Here is a 16894-nt window from a genome sequence, read left to right on the forward strand (position 1 = left end):
TGGGCACCTTTTTGTAATAACGAAAAAAAAAAAATACAAAAGAGGGAGGGCGGCCGGTCAGGACATCTGTGGGATAATATGCTCCATTATAGCAAGATGATGAGAGGAAAATCCATGGCTGATCACTAGACTACAACTATAGAGCAAGAAAGTGGATTAACAGCAAATCTCAAAGATATCTAGACAATAGAAAAGTCTAAAAGTTATAAAGTTCAGAGTCATACCGGGCCGTGACTCCAAGGTCAAGAGCAATAACACATGCACTTACCATCCGTATGCCTTATTGCACCATAAATCATGTCTGCTCAGTATGTGCCAGAGGAGCCACTATGGACGGAAGCAGCAATCCTACAAAGACCATTTACACTGGTAATAGAGATGTGTGTACTTAGTAATAAGAGGTGAAAAAAAGAAAACATATATAACAAATGACCAGGACAAATTTCATCCACTGTATGTGAAGAATAAAGGTTTTATTGAATGGCAGCAAGGATTTCAAGGACTTGATCGATACAAAAACTATGTTGGACATTATAAAACTTTTCATTATATCCAAACTAACTTTATTTGGTCATATTGTAATACTCCTGATTGTAAAATGCTGCGGAATATGTTGGCGCTATAAAAATAAATGTTATTATTTATTTATTTTATTTATTACTTTATTATTATATTATTATTATTACTTGTAATTCCTATTCTAAAAACAGTTTTTTAAGTCAAAATATGGTTAGTTAGTATATATATATTGCCACTAGAGTTGAGCGAGTACCTAACTCTTCGTACTTGCTATACTCTTAACGAGTGCTGTCTAATACTTGTGAATTCATTCCAAATAGCGTGTGCAATTCAAGTCAATGGGGAAAAACTCGCCAAGTAACGAGTTACCGGAATGGTGCACTATTCGCTACTTGCATGAATAGTACGGCGTTCGGGTTACTCGTTAATTGCGAGTATTCCCTTTTGACTTACATTGCACATGCTATTTGGAATGAATTTGCGCGTAAAAGACAGTACTCGTTATGAGTATACTGAGTACAAATAGTTAGGTACTTGCTCAACTCTAATTGCCACATTTAAAGAGGTTGTTCCCTACTTTTACATTGAAGGCCTATCCTAAGGCGGGCTTTGCACGTTGCGACATCGCAAGCCAATGCTGCAATGTCGCACGCGATAGTCCCCGCCCCCATCGCAGCAGCGATATCTTGTGATTTATGGCGTAGCGAACATTATCGCTACGCCAGCTTCACATGCACTCACCTGTCCTGCGTTGTCGCTCTGGCCTGCGTCCCGCCTCCTTCCTAAGGGGGGCGGGTTGTACAACGTCAGAGCGACGTCACACGGCAGGCGGCCAATCAAAGCAGAGGGGCGGAGATGAGCAGGATGTAAACATCCCGCCCACCTTCTTCCTTCCGTATAGCCGCCGGCGGCAGGTAAGGAGATTTTCCTCGCTCCTGCGGCTTCATACACAGCGATGTGTGCTGCCGCAGGAACGAGGAACAACATCGTACCTGTCACGGCAGCATAACTTTGAAAAAGTCGGAGCCTACACCGATGATACAATAACGACGCTTTTGCACTCGTTAATCGTATCATCTAGGATTTACACACTACGATGTCGAAAGTGATGCTGGATGTGCGTCACTTTCGATTTGACCCCACCGACATCGCACATGCGATGTTGCAACGTTCAAAGCCGCCCTTAGGATAGGCCATCAATGTCTGATCAGGTTGCGACACCCTGCACCCCCAACGATCAGCTGTTCTCGGCCCTGGTGGCTGCAGCAGTCAGCTGGAAATGCTCAGTTCCGGAGCTGCTCTGTCTTTTCATAGTAGCCACAGCCGGGTACTGTACATCCTGCCTCCCATTCTAATGAATTAATAGATGTGCAGATCCCGGCTGTGACCGCTATTAGAAGACGGGGCATCTCCAGAAATTAGCATTTCTGGGATCAAGAAAGCTGATTGGCAGTTATGCGGGGTGTCGGACCCTGGCTGATCAGACATTGATGACCTATCCTAAGGATAAGCCACCAATGTAAAAGTAGTGGACAACCCTTTTAGTGGTCCTTTGAGATGCAATAAAAGCATATGCTACATATAATCTGAAATGCCCACTCATGGGTTCATATAATGAAGCAAAATGTACATATTCGCCGAATTCAGATTAAAGTGAGTCTGGTTAAACCGAGCACAGTCAATCTGTGGTCCCTTATCGTGTCAAAGCAGGTCAGCTCACCTTCCCACTACTTCTTGCCCTCTTCTGGCTCCTGTAAAGTTATACAGTAGATATCAATCAGGAAAACAGAAGGCGGAAATATATGAAAAAGAAGCAGGTGAACTGCACAGACACATGAAGGGTGCACTGGGTGCATGTGCTTGGATTATACAATCATTTTGTGTTGACAGATATCCTATAAAACTTTAACTATGGTTGAGCAATGATGAATCATGGAAATCCTTATGATCCCAGTGGAATGCACAAGTATGATGACACTTTAATGAACTCTAAGTCACAGCCGCCCTCCCCCCCAGTCTCTTTTTTTAAATTTTTTGGTTTACAAATATAGAAAATAAAACATACATTGGTTGACATAGAATGGATACACATTATCCTGGATGATGGCTTGTTCAGTAAAATTCAACTTTTATTGCATTGATCTTCCAGGCTGTGGGGCATGCACTGCCCAGAAGATAAAATTGCCTCTAGTCTTCATTATACTAGATTTCTCCTCCCCTTCTTTTCCTTAGTGTGATGTCAGGTGCATGGCAGAAAATCCTGCCATCTCTCCTCTGCATGTCCGCCCTTCTATGGTTTCTAATATGGCATTGAAAACTTTGGCGCCTGCGCACGTTAAAATTTAAGACAGTGCCCCCAGAAGGATGGAATATTGCAGGAAGAATACGCAGGCACAAGATTTCTGGCACCTGACACCACAGGAACAATAAAGAAGAGAAAAGAGGACAAATCTTGTATAATGAAGACTGGAGGCAGTCTTATCCTTTGGACAGCACACACCCCATAGCCTGGAAGATCAAAGCTGTAAAAGATTAATTTTACTGAAAAAGTCATCATCGAAGAGGCACACAGGTATGACTAATTTCAGCAGTATATTACCTGTATGGCTCAAAAACATCAAAAGGGTGATAGATTCCCTTTAACCCTAAATCCTAACTGATGTGTATAATTATGAATGATCACAAAACAATACATTGAAGTTGAACAGTTTCAACACACGACATAATACAAACTACTGTAATCGCATGGCGTAATTCTTTTTTAAGATCATGGTATTTGCTATTTTTATGGGTTTTTTTTTCTTCATTTAAGGGGAATATATAATCAACATTATGGCCATAAGAGGCAATTTCAGAGAAAGGTAGGATAGTAAAAGATAAGTTGGAAAAGAGACAACTGAAGTGAGTGCAAGGTTTAGGGTAAAGTTCCACCTGCATACAGCTTGTGATGCGAAAGCATTGGAAGCGATATGCTAATGACCCTCTGCTGCGTGTGTCTTGCGATGGCATCACGGGTGCGGAGAAGAGGGAGGGAACATTTTTTTCCCCGTCTCCTCTGTTGCCTGTCTCTGCATATATCACACTGCATTCGGATTACATGTGAGTGCAGTGCGATGTTTCACACGCTCCCATAGACTGGTATGGGGGGGGTGTGAGCCGAGACTCGCTGCCAAACGCAGAATGCTGTGATTCATTCCGAATGCCGATATGGTACGAGTAATCAATCACAGATGGACACTGCCCCATAGTTTTGCACTAGAGTGAGAGCAATATGATGTTTTATCAGATTGCACTCGCCCATGCAAAACGCAAGTGGAACCGTACTCATACAGTTTCACTCGGGTCTTGCAATAAAGTTGAACTAAAGTTTTTTTTCTGCCTTATAAAAAGATCAATACTTTTATAGACTTGTTTGCAACACCTGTACACCTGTACCAGGGATTGTCCCCTCTATTATCTCTTTGATCGTTGGCAGATGCAGGGTGACTATTTGGTGATCCTGTTTTGTTCCTGGGACTTGTTACTCTCAATGTCTTTAAGTTGTGGGGTTAAATCCTAGCTTATTTGCATTTCTTCCTGCTCTCAGCCCTGGGTGGCGGTCCTTGCTATTTTAACCATTGAGGGTCAGTTCCCACTGCCAGTTATAGCCTAACCAGCTCTAGTGAGCTGTGTATCTCACCTCCTTTGTTTATATTCTCGATTCTGATTTCCGCTTGGTGAATGACTGTTCTTCTGTCTGATGATTTTGTACCTACTTGTATTTACTAGGTCTTACTAAGCTACTTTACTATTTTTTGCTAGCTTACAATACCATACGGCATCCAACTCTATGGCTTCAGCTCAGGGGCTTTGGTGTAAGACATGAGCCATACGTATAGTCACTAATATTAGAAGGCTCATAAAAGAAGCATCTTGTGAGCATGTAGTCCCCATGCTTATCACCCCATGTTTGTGCTTCCTCAGGGGTAATGTTCCTTAACTAGATTAACATTTTTTACACTTAGTAAATAACAAATTTAATTGCGTCCCAATGAAAATATTCAAAAAAAGTGCATGAAACACTGCGGTGACATTTTTTCAACAAACATAGGGGCAGACATACGAGTTCTGTCTTTGTTTTTCATTAGAACTCGTCTATGGAGCTGTTCATACGTCCATGCTTTTTGCAGACTGAGCAGTCCAGAAAAATTATAGAGACTTTTTATGTTGTGATCACAGATTTGGATCAAACTTGCCAATGCATGTCTATAGGACAGTAAAAAAATCCAGACAGCGCTCAGAAAACTCCATCAGTAGATTTTTCCATCCCTTACAAACTGGCCAAATCCTGATGGTGAAAGCTGACACACTAATCAAGCACTAATGAAACTGTGATAAGAAACACTGATGAAATGAAACCCTCACTGCTTTTTATATATGAGGAAAAAAATACTCAAATCTGAATAAGCCTTAATTAAAATTTTTTAGAATTATGTCTCACATGACATATTTACAACATTCGGCGCTATATACTTTTATAAAATGTCTGGAAAAGGGACGTAGTTAAGAGTTCAGATGTCAGTGTGTTGCATACAAGTTTTATGCTTGTTTTTCCCGGATAGAACTTGTATCTATTCTAGTATATGGAACAGCTCACATGTCTATGCATCTTTACAAACAGGATGGAGACGTCTAATTTTAATCCAAGTTTTGAGCCAATCTCATCAATGCAAGTATATGGGTCCATGAAAATAGTCTATCTGTGTACTGTCCATTTTCATGGACTGCTTAAAAGTAATCTGTCAGCAGGTTTTTACTATGTACAGTCATATGAAAACATTTGGGCACCCCTATTAATGTTAACCTTTTTTCTTTATAACAATTTGGGTTTTTTCAACAGCTATTTCAGTTTCATATATCTAATAACTGTTCGACTGAGTAATATTTCTGGATTGAAATGAGGTTTATTGTACGAACAGAAAATGTGCAATCCTCATTTAAACAAAATTTGACCGGTGCAAAAGTATGGGCACCCTTATCAATTTCTTGATTTGAACACTCTTAACTACTTTTTATTGACTTACTAAAGCACTAAATTGGTTTTGTAAACTCATTGAGCTTTGAACTTCATAGGCAGGTGTATCCAATCATGAGAAAAGGTATTTAAGGTGGCCACTTGCAAGTTGTTCTCCTATTTGAATCTCCTATGAAGAGTGGCATCATGGGCTCCTCAAAACAACTCTCAAATGATCTGAAAACAAAGATTATTCAACATAGTTATTCAGGGGAAGTATACAAAAAATTGTCTCAGAGATTTAAACTGTCAGTTTCCACTGTGAGGAACATAGTAAGGAAATGGAAGAACACAGGTACAGTTCTTGTTAAGCCCAGAAGTGGCAGGCCAAGAAAAATATCAGAAAGGCAGAGAAGAAGAATGGTGAGAACACTCAAGGACAATCCACAGACCACCTCCAAAGACCTGCAGCTTCATCTTGCTGCAGATGGTGTCAATGTGCATCAGTCAACAATACAGTGCACGTTGCACAAGGAGAAGCTGTATGGGAGAGTGATGCAAAAGAAGACGTTTCTGCAAGCACGCCACAAACAGAGTCGCCTGAGGTATGCAAAAGTACATTTGGACAAGCCAGTTACATTTTGGAAGAAGGTCTTGTGGACTGATGAAACAAAGATTGAGTTGTTTGGTCATACAAAAAGGCGTTATGCATGGAGGCAAAAAAACACGGCATTCCAAGAAAAGCACTTGCTACTCATAGTAAAATTTGGTGGAGGTTCCATCATGCTTTGGGGCTGTGTGGCCAATGTGCAAGAATCAGTGACGAAGTTGAAGTTACGCAGGGGAAGGATATTTCAGCAAGACAATGATCCAAAACACCGCTCCAAATCTACTCAGGTATTCATGCAGAGGAACAATTACAATGTTCTGGAATGGCCATCCCAGTTCCCAGACCTGAATATCATTGAAAATCTGTGGGATGATTTGAAGCGTGCTGTCCATGCTCGGCGACCATCAAACTTAACTGAACTGGAATTGTTTTGTAAACAGGAATGGTCAAATATACCTTCATCCAGGATCCAGCAACTCATTAAAAGCTACAGGAAGCGACTAGAGGCTGTTATTTTTGCAAAAGGAGGATCTACAAAATATTAATGTCACTTTTATGGTGAGGTGCCCATACTTTTGCACCGATCAAATTTTGTTTAAATGCGGATTGCACATTTTCTGTTAGTACAATAAACCTCATTTCAATCCAGAAATATTACTCAGTCCATCAGTTATTAGATATATGAAACTGAAATAGCTATTGCAAAAACCCAAATTGTTATAAAGAAAAAAAGTTAACATTAATAGGGGTGCCCAAACTATTTCATATGACTGTAATCTTTCAGCACAATGGGGTAAGGACTGAGACCCTAATTTCAGTGTTGTATTACGTAGATTATGGGGTGCAGCAGTTATGAGTCACAGTTTTCTCTGCTGCAGATCTAGCAGAACTCATTTGTTGAGCTGTGTAAAACCTCTCCCATACCACAGTTTATTGTGACAGAGCTGCTAATCATTGTTAGGAGTGGTTGGACTGTCCTTTGCGTGCCAAGTTGTCATGTAATCAAAATTTCCTGCTGATAAAATACTAATTGTGCTTGTAGCACACCAGAGGTATCAGGTGCCACAAAATGTAACCTGTGGAAAGCCAAACCCCGGAATATCCGTGCCAGTCAACACAGCAGCACTCTCAGGCCACATATATAAACCCAATTCCAGACTGGGAGACTGCCTAGCAACAGTTAAAAGGAATGGGCAATCATTGACCACCCAATTTGTAAGAAGAGACCCAGCAAAGGGTGGGGCCAGTGGTCAGTTGGAAAGTTGGCGGGAGGAAGTGAAGTAGTGTAGAGTTGGAAGTGAAGGAGAGAGGAGTGAGAGAGTGAGGAATGAAGTTGAGAAGGAAAGGTTTAAAGACCTAATGTAAGAACGGGATGCTGTAAAGGAGACAAGGACTGTGGAGTAAGGACTCCAGGAACACAGCTACCTGTGGAAGTATAATACTCCAGGGACTGTGGGTCGCCTGTGGAAGTCCAGAACCAAGGCTCACAAGACTCAGCACAAGGTGGGATACAGACCCTAGGACAGCGAAACACTTTATGATCAACTGTTAAATCTGCCAGATGAGGGGATCTCCAGGGTCCCTCACCAACCAAAGAGTCTGAAGCATCAGCAGCAAAGAGGGGATCGGGGACAAGGGACAGAAGTTTATCCATTAAATAGTCCAGGCTGCCTGCAATAGGACCAAGACTGAAACAGAGGGGCTCCCCCAGAAGCTCTAAGCCACAGGAGCCCAATACAAACCAGTGTGCATGGAGGACAGCTACGCCAGGTCACAGCTGGCACAGGGAACAAGGGGAGCAGGAACACCTGAAACCGGCACCAGCGGGTCCAGGTACCAAGCCACAAGTAAAAAAAGGCAATTTGAAACTGCAATACCCGTGTGGACTGTTTCCTTCTCGCCTCTGTACACATACATTGACTGTCCCCTACTATTGCCCCCTCATCATCCACTGCTGGGGCCTCGCACTGCTTGCGGAGGGCCCAAAACACCTAACCTGCACTACTCCACAAGCCCCAGCAGGACCCTGCAGTGGCGGCTTCAATAACCTGGCCGCACACCACAAGTGGCGTAGGTGAAAACTCTTTTATTTTATTTTTTTAAATTTTTTTTCCATTTTTCACCCTTTTTTTTATCGGACCGACCCCCAGGGTCACGGAACCGGGCATCGGCCACGATCATGACTGTTCCCCCCTGCGCACCACATGTCCAGGACCGAGTACCCCACAGCCCTGCAGCATCACATATTAAGACAGCAAAACATAACCCAGTAAGTGATACAGCACTCTCATCAGAGACTCTACTCCTACATTATAGTGCTCTCAGATTGTAAAGGAAAAACCTGCTGGCTGGTTATATTTAATATGAGAAAGCTGAGAAAACTTGATTATTTTAGTTTCATCCCCCGCCAAAAAACCCCCTGATGAAATTCTGCCCAATCTCTGATACTATCACTCCTACCAAACTCTAATGAGAAGCACTGATGAAACTCAGACTGTTTTTTGTATATGAGAAAATTCCATGGTGTCTGAATGGCCCCAAGTGTGCATTTAAAAGACATCAAATTTATTATTGCCATGCAGTTTGTTGGTGCAAAAAAGTCTAAAGCGGGTTTTACACGCAACGACATCGCTAACGGGATGTTGTTGGGGGTCACGTAATTTGTGACGCACATCCAGCCTCGTTAGCGATGTCGTTGCAAGTGAAACGCAGGAACGACCGTTAATCAAAATTACTTACCTAATCGTTGATCATTGACACGTCATTCCTTCCCGAATATCGTTGCTGTTGCAGGTCGCAGGTTGTTCGTCGTTCCTGCGGCAGCACACATCGCTACGTGTTACACCGCAGCAACGAGGAACCTCACCTTACCTGCGGCCGCCCACAATGAGGAAGGAAGGATGTGGGCGGGATGTTCCGCCCGCTCATCACCGCCCCTCCGCTTCTATTGGGCGGCCGCTTAGTGACGCCGCTGTGACGCCAAATGAACTGCCCCCTTAGAAAGGAGGCGGTTCGCTGGCCACAGCAACGTCGCTAGGCAGGTAAGTATGTGTGATGGGTATAAGCAATGTTGTGTGCCACGGGCAGGGATTTGCCCGTGATGCACAACCAAGGGGGGCGGGTGCTTTCACCAGCGACATCGCAAGCGATGTTGCTGTGTGTAAAGTGGCCTTTAGGCTGTGTGCACACGCTGAGTATGTGGTTGCAGAAATTTTTGCATCAAATCTGCATCTCTTGGCAAAAAAAATACTTGTTTTTGATACATTTTTTGCATGCGTTTTCTATGCATTCTGGGGTGTAAAAATGCTGAAAAAATTGACATGCTGCAGACGTATTTCTGCACCAAGTCTGCAAGGAAAAAAAGCAACATGTGCACAAAACGTAAGGATTCTGATTGACTTTGCTGACATAAGGATTTGCATGCAGACAATTCTTTGGCTTTGTGATCTTTTTTTGTTTCAAGTACAGTAAGTTCCACTTGTCCTTTAGTAAGGTGCCTTGGAGGGGGGTTACAAAAATGCTGAATTTCAGCAAAGCAAAGTTTGATCAGCTTAGAGAAGACCTTCGCCAAATTGATTGGGACAATGTCCTCAAAAATGGGAGCACAGAAAATAAGTGGGAAATGTTTAAATCGGTATTAAACACCCACTGCGAGCTAGCCATACCATACAGAAATAAAAGGGCTAGGAACAGGAGAAAACCAATGTGGCTAAATAAGGATGTAAAAGGGGCAATGAATAATAAGAAAAAGGCATTTAAAAAGCTAAAACAAGAAGGCAGCGAGGAAGCATTAAAAATATATAGAGAAAAAAATAAAATGTGTAAAAAACAAATATATTTAGCAAAAGTAGAAACTGAGAGACTCATTGCTAAGGAAAGCAAAGCAAATCCCAAACTATTCTTTAACCCCTTCACCCCCGGCCACTAAAACACCCTAATGACCGGGCCATTTTTTGCAATTCTGACCAGTGTCACTTTGACAGGTTATAACTCTGGAACGCTTCAACGGATCCTGGCGATTCTGAGATTGTTTTTTCGTGACATATTGTACTTCATGTCAGTGGTAAATTTAGGCCGATATTTTTTGCGTTTATTTGTGAAAATTTAGGAAATTTGGCGAAAATTTTGAAAATTTCGCAAATTTCAAACTTTGAAAATTTATGCCCATAAATCTGAGAGATATGTCACACAAAATAGTTACTAAATAACATTTCCCACTTGTCTACTTTACATCAGCGCAATTTTCGAAACAAATTTTTTTTCCGTTAGGAAGTTAGAAGGGGTCAAAGGTCATCAGCAAATTCTCATTTTTCCAACAAAATTTACAAAATAATTTTTTTAGGGACCACATCACATTTGAAGTGACTTTGAGAGGCCGAGGTGACAGAAAATACCCAAAAGTGACCCCATTCTAAAAACTACACCCCTCACACTGCTCAAAACCACATCCAATAAGATTATTAACCCTTTAGGTGCTTCACAGGAACCAAAGCAATGTGGAAGGAAAAAATGAAAATTTTACTTTTTAACACAAAAATGTTACTTTAGCCATAAAATTTTCATTTTTACAAGGGAGAAAAGAGAAAGTACACAATACAATTTATTGTGCATGTTCTCCTGAGTACGCTGATACCCCATATGTGGTAAAAATCAATTGTTTGGGCGCACGGCAGAGCTCGGAAGGGAAGGAGCGCCATTTGAATTTTTGAACGCAAAATTAGCTGCACTCATTAGCGGACGCCATGTCGGGTTTGAAGACCCCCTGAGGTGCCTAAACAATGGAGCTCCCCCATAAGTGACCCCATTTTGGAAACTAGAGGCCTCAAATAATTTTTCTAGATGTTTGGTGAGCACTTTGAACCCCTGGGGGCTTCACAAAAGTTTATAGCGTTGAGCCGTGAAAAGAAAAAAAAATATTTTTACCACAAAACGGTTGCTTCAACTAGGTAGCTTTTTTTTTCACAAGGGTAACAGGAAAAAATGCACCATAAAATGTATTGTGCATTTTCTCCTGAGTACGCAGATACCTCATATGTGGTGGAAATCAAATGTTTGGACACACAGCAGTGCTCGGAAGGCAAGGAGCGCCATTTGAATTTTTGAGTGCAAAATTAGCTGCACCTGTTAGCGGACGCCATGTCGGGTTTGAAGACCCCCTGAGGTGCCTAAACAATGGAGCTCCCCCACAAGTGACCCCATTTTGGAAACTAGAGGCCTCAAATAATTTTTCTAGATGTTTGGTGAGCACTTTGAACACCTGTGGGCTTCACAAAAGTTTATAGCGTTGAGCCGTGAAAAGAAAAAAAAATTTTTTTACCACAAAACGGTTGCTTCAACTAGGTAGCTTTTTTTTCACAAGGGTAACAGGAAAAAATGCACCATAAAATGTATTGTGCATTTTCTCCTGAGTACGCAGATACCTCATATGTGGTGGAAAGTAATTGTTTGGGCGCATGGCGGGGCTCAGAAGAGAAGGAGCGCCATTTGACAGCAAAATTGGTTGGAATCATTAGCGGACACCGTGTCACGTTTGGAGACCCCCTATGGTGCCTAAACAGTGGAGCTCCCCCACAAGTGACACCATTTTGGAAACTAGAGCCCTCAAATAATTTTTCTAGATGTTTGGTGAGCACTTTGAACACCTGGGGGCTTCACAGAAGTTTATAGCGTTGAGCCGTGAAAAGAAAAAAATTTTTTTTTACCACAAAACGGTTGCTTCAACTAGGTAGCTTTTTTTTCACAAGGGTAACAGGAAAAAATGCACCATAAAATGTATTGTGCATTTTCTCCTGAGTACGCAGATACCTCATATGTGGTGGAAAGTAATTGTTTGGGCGCATGGCGGGGCTCAGAAGAGAAGGAGCGCCATTTGACAGCAAAATTGGTTGGAATCATTAGCGGACGCCATGTCACGTTTGGAGACCCCCTATGGTGCCTAAACAGTGGAGCTCCCCCACAAGTGACACCATTTTGGAAACTAGAGCCCTCAAATAATTTTTCTAGATGTTTGGTGAGCACTTTGAACACCTGGGGGCTTCACAGAAGTTTATAGCGTTGAGCCGTGAAAAGAAAAATTTTTTTTTTACCACAAAACGGTTGCTTCAACTAGGTAGCTTTTTTTTTCACAAGGCTATCAGGAAAAAATGCACCATAAAACGTATTGTGCAATTTCTCCTGAGTACGCAGATACCTCATATGTGGTGGAAAGTAATTGTTTGAGCGCATGGCGGGGCTCAGAAGAGAAGGAGCGCCATTTGACTTTTCAAACGCACAGACGCAGTGCACTGATCGGCCGCTGCAGGACGCACGGTCGGATGCGATAAAAAAAAGCGTCGGGGATACGTAAAAAAAAAAGTCACGCCAAAAATTGAGCAGGGATGCCGATCCGTTATGTGCATCCCTGATCAGCGCTTGGCGGGACGCACGGACGGATGCGATACAAAAAGCGTCGTGAATACGGAAAAAAGTCACGCCAAAAATTGACCATGGATGCCGATCCGTTATGTGCATCCCTGATCAGCGCTTGGCGGGACGCACGGACGGATGCGATACAAAAAGCGTCGGGGATACGGAAAAAAAGTCACGCCAAAAATTGACCATGGATGCCGATCCGTTATCTGCATCCCTGATCAGCGCTCGGCGGGACGCACGGACCGATGCGATACAAAAAGCGTCGTGAATACGGAAAAAAAAGTCACGCCAAAAATTGACCATGGATGCCGATCCGTTATCTGCATCCCTGATCAGCGCTTGGCGGGACGCACGGACGGATGCGATACAAAAAGCGTCGTGAATACGGAAAAAAAAGTCACGCCAAAAATTGACCATGGATGCCGATCCGTTATCTGCATCCCTGATCAGCGCTTGGCGGGACGCACGGACGGATGCGATACAAAAAGCGTCGGGGATACGGAAAAAAAAGTCACGCCAAAAATTGAGCAGGGATGCCGATCCGTTATCTGCATCCCTGATCAGCGCTTGGCGGGACGCACGGACGGATGAGGTGTAAAAATTGACAGGGGATACGGAAAAAAAAAAAAAGTTATACTCACAGTACCCAGAGGACTAGCAGGAGGATCACTGACCAGAAGAGCTGCAGAGGAACAGATGGCAGAGAGATGGACAGCTTTACAGGAGCAGCAGGCAGATCAGCAGAATGCCCAGGAAGGACCCAGCGATGGACGCAGATGTGATCAGGCCGGTGAAGACAGGTAAGAGGACGTCGGGGGAGAGCAGAGGGGGAGAGGGGGGGGGTGAGAGCAGAGGGGGGGGGGGTGAGAGCAGAGGGGGGGGGGGTGAGAGCAGAGGGGGAGGGGGGGAGAGCAGAGGGGGGAGGGGGGGAGAGCAGAGGGGGAGACCGGAGAGGGAGCTGCAGAAGCAGAATAGAAATAATGGGGGAGGCAGTCAGATCGCGGGGGGAGCGGATCGGGATGTCGGGGGGGGGGGGTTGGGGGGAGCAGATCGCGGGGGGGGCACGGCAGGGGCTATCACGGCAGCGCGCAGGGGCACCACGGGAGCGCGCACGGGCTGCAAAGTGAGCACAGTACTCACTTTGCAGCAGCAGCGGTGACCTCAGCAGCAGCGGTGGTAGCAGATCGGGATGCCGGGGGGGCAGATCGGGGCGTAGGGGGGCAGATCGGGGCGTAGGGGGGCAGATCGGGGGGGGGCACGGGCAGGGGCCTTCACGGGAGCGCGCAGGGGCCTTCACGGGAGCGCGCAGGGAGCGGAATACTTACCATTAGAGCTGCAGCGGCGGAGACATCAGAGGCGGCGGCGGCAGCAGCGGTGGCGTGGTACCACAAGTACCAGCCACTGCACGCTGCAGCCATGTTGGGGGAGGGCTCGCAGGCCAGCACAGGCCTGGGGAGGGCGGCCACCGGCAGATCAGACCGCCCCACTGCACACTGATTGGAGCGATTGCGCGTCATAGCACGATCGCTCCAATCAGTGCTGCAGGGGCTGGGGGCGGCATGTTTGAGGTCCACCTATGATATGCTGCTGCAGCTGCGGCATCTCATAGCTGGATCTCACAGGATCGCACTAATTCGGGCATTATTTTTGCCGAAATTAGTGCGATCGATGTGGTTGGCGGTTCAGATTTGAACAGCCAATCACATCGATCGTCGATAGGGGGTGGCGATGCCGCCCCCCCTGGGGTCAAGCAAAGGTCCCCTGCTGTAAGAAACAGCAGGGGACATCATTTGAAAGCCGTTGCTATGGCCACGGCAATCAAATGAAGTTTAGGCCGTAAAATTACGTCCCTGGTCGTTAAGTCACGTTAAAATAGGACGTAATTTTACGGCCCGCGGTCGTGAAGGGGTTAATTATATAAACAGAAAAAAGATTAAAATTGATGGTGTTGGCCCTTTAAAGAATAATGAGGGTAAAATCATAGAAAGCGATGTGGGAAAAGCAAATGTTTTAAATACTTTTTTCTCAACTGTGTTCACACAGGAAAAGCATATGCCAGGGGAAATGCAGAGTGATCATGTAAATGCCCCATTAAGTATGACCTGCCTAACCCAGGAAGAAGTGCAGAACCGACTTAGTAACATTAAAATTGACAAATCACCAGGCCCTGATGGCATTCACCCTCGGGTATTAAGGGAGTTAAGTAATGTGATAGACAGGCCTCTATTCCTTTTATTTAAAGACTCTATAGAAACTGGGTCTGTTCCACTGGATTGGCGGCTAGCAAATGTGGTACCAATATTCAAAAAAGGGTGCAAAAGGGAACCTGGAAACTATAGGCCGGTAAGCTTAACATCTGTTGTGGGTAAAATGTTTGAAGGGTTTTTAAGGGATACTATTATGGAATGTCTCAATGTTAATAACTGTTTAACTCCATATCAACATGGATTTATCAAGGATCGCTCCTGTCAAACTAACCTGATCAGCTTCTATGAGGATGTAAGCTCTCACATGGACCGAGGAGAATCATTGGATGTTATTTATCTCGACTTCGGTAAAGCATTTGACACTGTCCCACATAAAAGACTGCTAAGTAAAATGAGAAAGCTTGGGCTCGGGGAAAATGTGTGTAGATGGGTAGGTAGCTGGCTTAGTGGTAGAAAACAAAGAGTGGTTATTAATGGTGCATACTCAGATTGGGCCAGGGTTACTAGTGGGGTGCCACAGGGGTCTGTATTGGGCCCCCTACTATTTAATATATTTATTAATGATCTGGTGGATGGTTTACAGAGTAAAATATCAGTATTTGCAGATGATACAAAACTATGTAAGGTAGTTAACACAAAGGAGGACAGTTTGCAACTACAGATGGATTTGAGTAAATTGGAGAATTGGGCTGAAAAATGGCAAATGAGGTTTAACACAGATAAGTGTAAGGTTATGCACATGGGAAGGAGAATCAGATGCTACGATTACTTACTAAATGGGAAACTGCTGGGGAAATCAGACATGGAAAAAGACTTAGGCATCTTAGTGAATAAGAATCTAAATTGGAGTGCCCAGTGTCAGGCAGCAGCCACCAAAGCAAATAGGGTGATGGGATGCATTAGAAGAGGTCTGGGGGCACGAGATGAAAACATCATTCTCCCTCTGTACAAATCACTAGTCAGACAACACTTGGAGTATTGTGTGCAATTTTGGGCGCCGGTGCTGAAGAAAGACATTACTGAACTTGAAAGGGTTCAGAGGCGGGCTACTAAAATAATAAATGGAATGGGTGCATTACAATACACGGAAAGGTTATCAAAATTAGGTCTATTTACTCTAGAAAAGAGAAGACTTAGGGGAGACCTAATAAATATGTACAAATATATCAGAGGGCCATATAGAGATCTCTCCCATGATCTGTTTGTACCAAGGACTATGACAAGAACAAGGGGGCATTCTTTTCGATTGGAGGAAAGAAAATTCCTACATCAGCATAGAAGAGGGTTCTTCACGGTAAGAGCAGTGAGGCTCTGGAACTCTCTTCCTGAGGAAGTAGTGATGGCCAACTCACTGAATGAATTTAAGAGAGGAATGGATGCATTTCTTGTTAGCAAAAGTATAGAAGGTTATAAATAGCATAATCTTACAGGTAGATAGAAGAGCGACCTAGATTATTAGAGGAATGGGGGGGCTGCAGTACCAAGACAGGTTATTAAACTTGGGGTTAGTTAGTTAGGAAAAACAAAGGTTTAGGGGGATCTAATCACAATGTATAAATATATGAGGGGACAGTACAGAGACCTTTCCAAAGATCTCTTTACACCTAGGCCTGCGACTGGAACAGGGGGCATCCGCTAAGTCTTGAGGAAAGAATGTTTAATCATAATCACAGATGAGGATTCTTTACTGTACGAGCAGTGAGACTATGGAGCTCTCTGCCGTATGATGTTGTAATGAGTGATTCACTACTAACATTTAAGCAGAGCCTGGATGCCTTTCTTGAAAAATTTAATATTACCAGTTATGTATATTAGATTTTATGACAGGGTGTTGATCCAGGGAACTAGTCTGATTGCCGTATGTGGAGTCAGGAAGGAATTTTTTTCCCCATTGGAGCTTATTTGACACATTGGGGTTTTTTTGCCTTCCTCTGGATCAACATGTTAGGCTACAGGTTGAACTAGATGGACTTAGAGTCTCCCTTCAACCTTAAAAACTATGAAACTATGAAACTATGTTTCTATGGTAACGAATGTTACATCACATGAAAGCCTTATGTGTCTAATATGTTTTCAAAATTTTATGTTTATTGCTTACAGCAACAGTGTTCTATGCATGTGGGAAAAAATATGGTGGAGTCTAATGTGATATTC

The 16894-nt window shown here is 43.6% G+C and overlaps 1 protein-coding gene across 2 annotated transcripts in view; it reads right to left on the minus strand.

Annotated features, from left to right (window-relative positions):
- ROBO1 (roundabout guidance receptor 1) overlaps positions 1-16894 on the minus strand; it is a 1692467-nt gene that overhangs the window by 749330 nt on the left and 926243 nt on the right. The window lies entirely within an intron of this gene.

This window comes from Anomaloglossus baeobatrachus, chromosome 2, assembly GCF_048569485.1.
Source record: "Anomaloglossus baeobatrachus isolate aAnoBae1 chromosome 2, aAnoBae1.hap1, whole genome shotgun sequence".
Lineage (NCBI taxonomy): Eukaryota > Metazoa > Chordata > Amphibia > Anura > Aromobatidae > Anomaloglossus > Anomaloglossus baeobatrachus.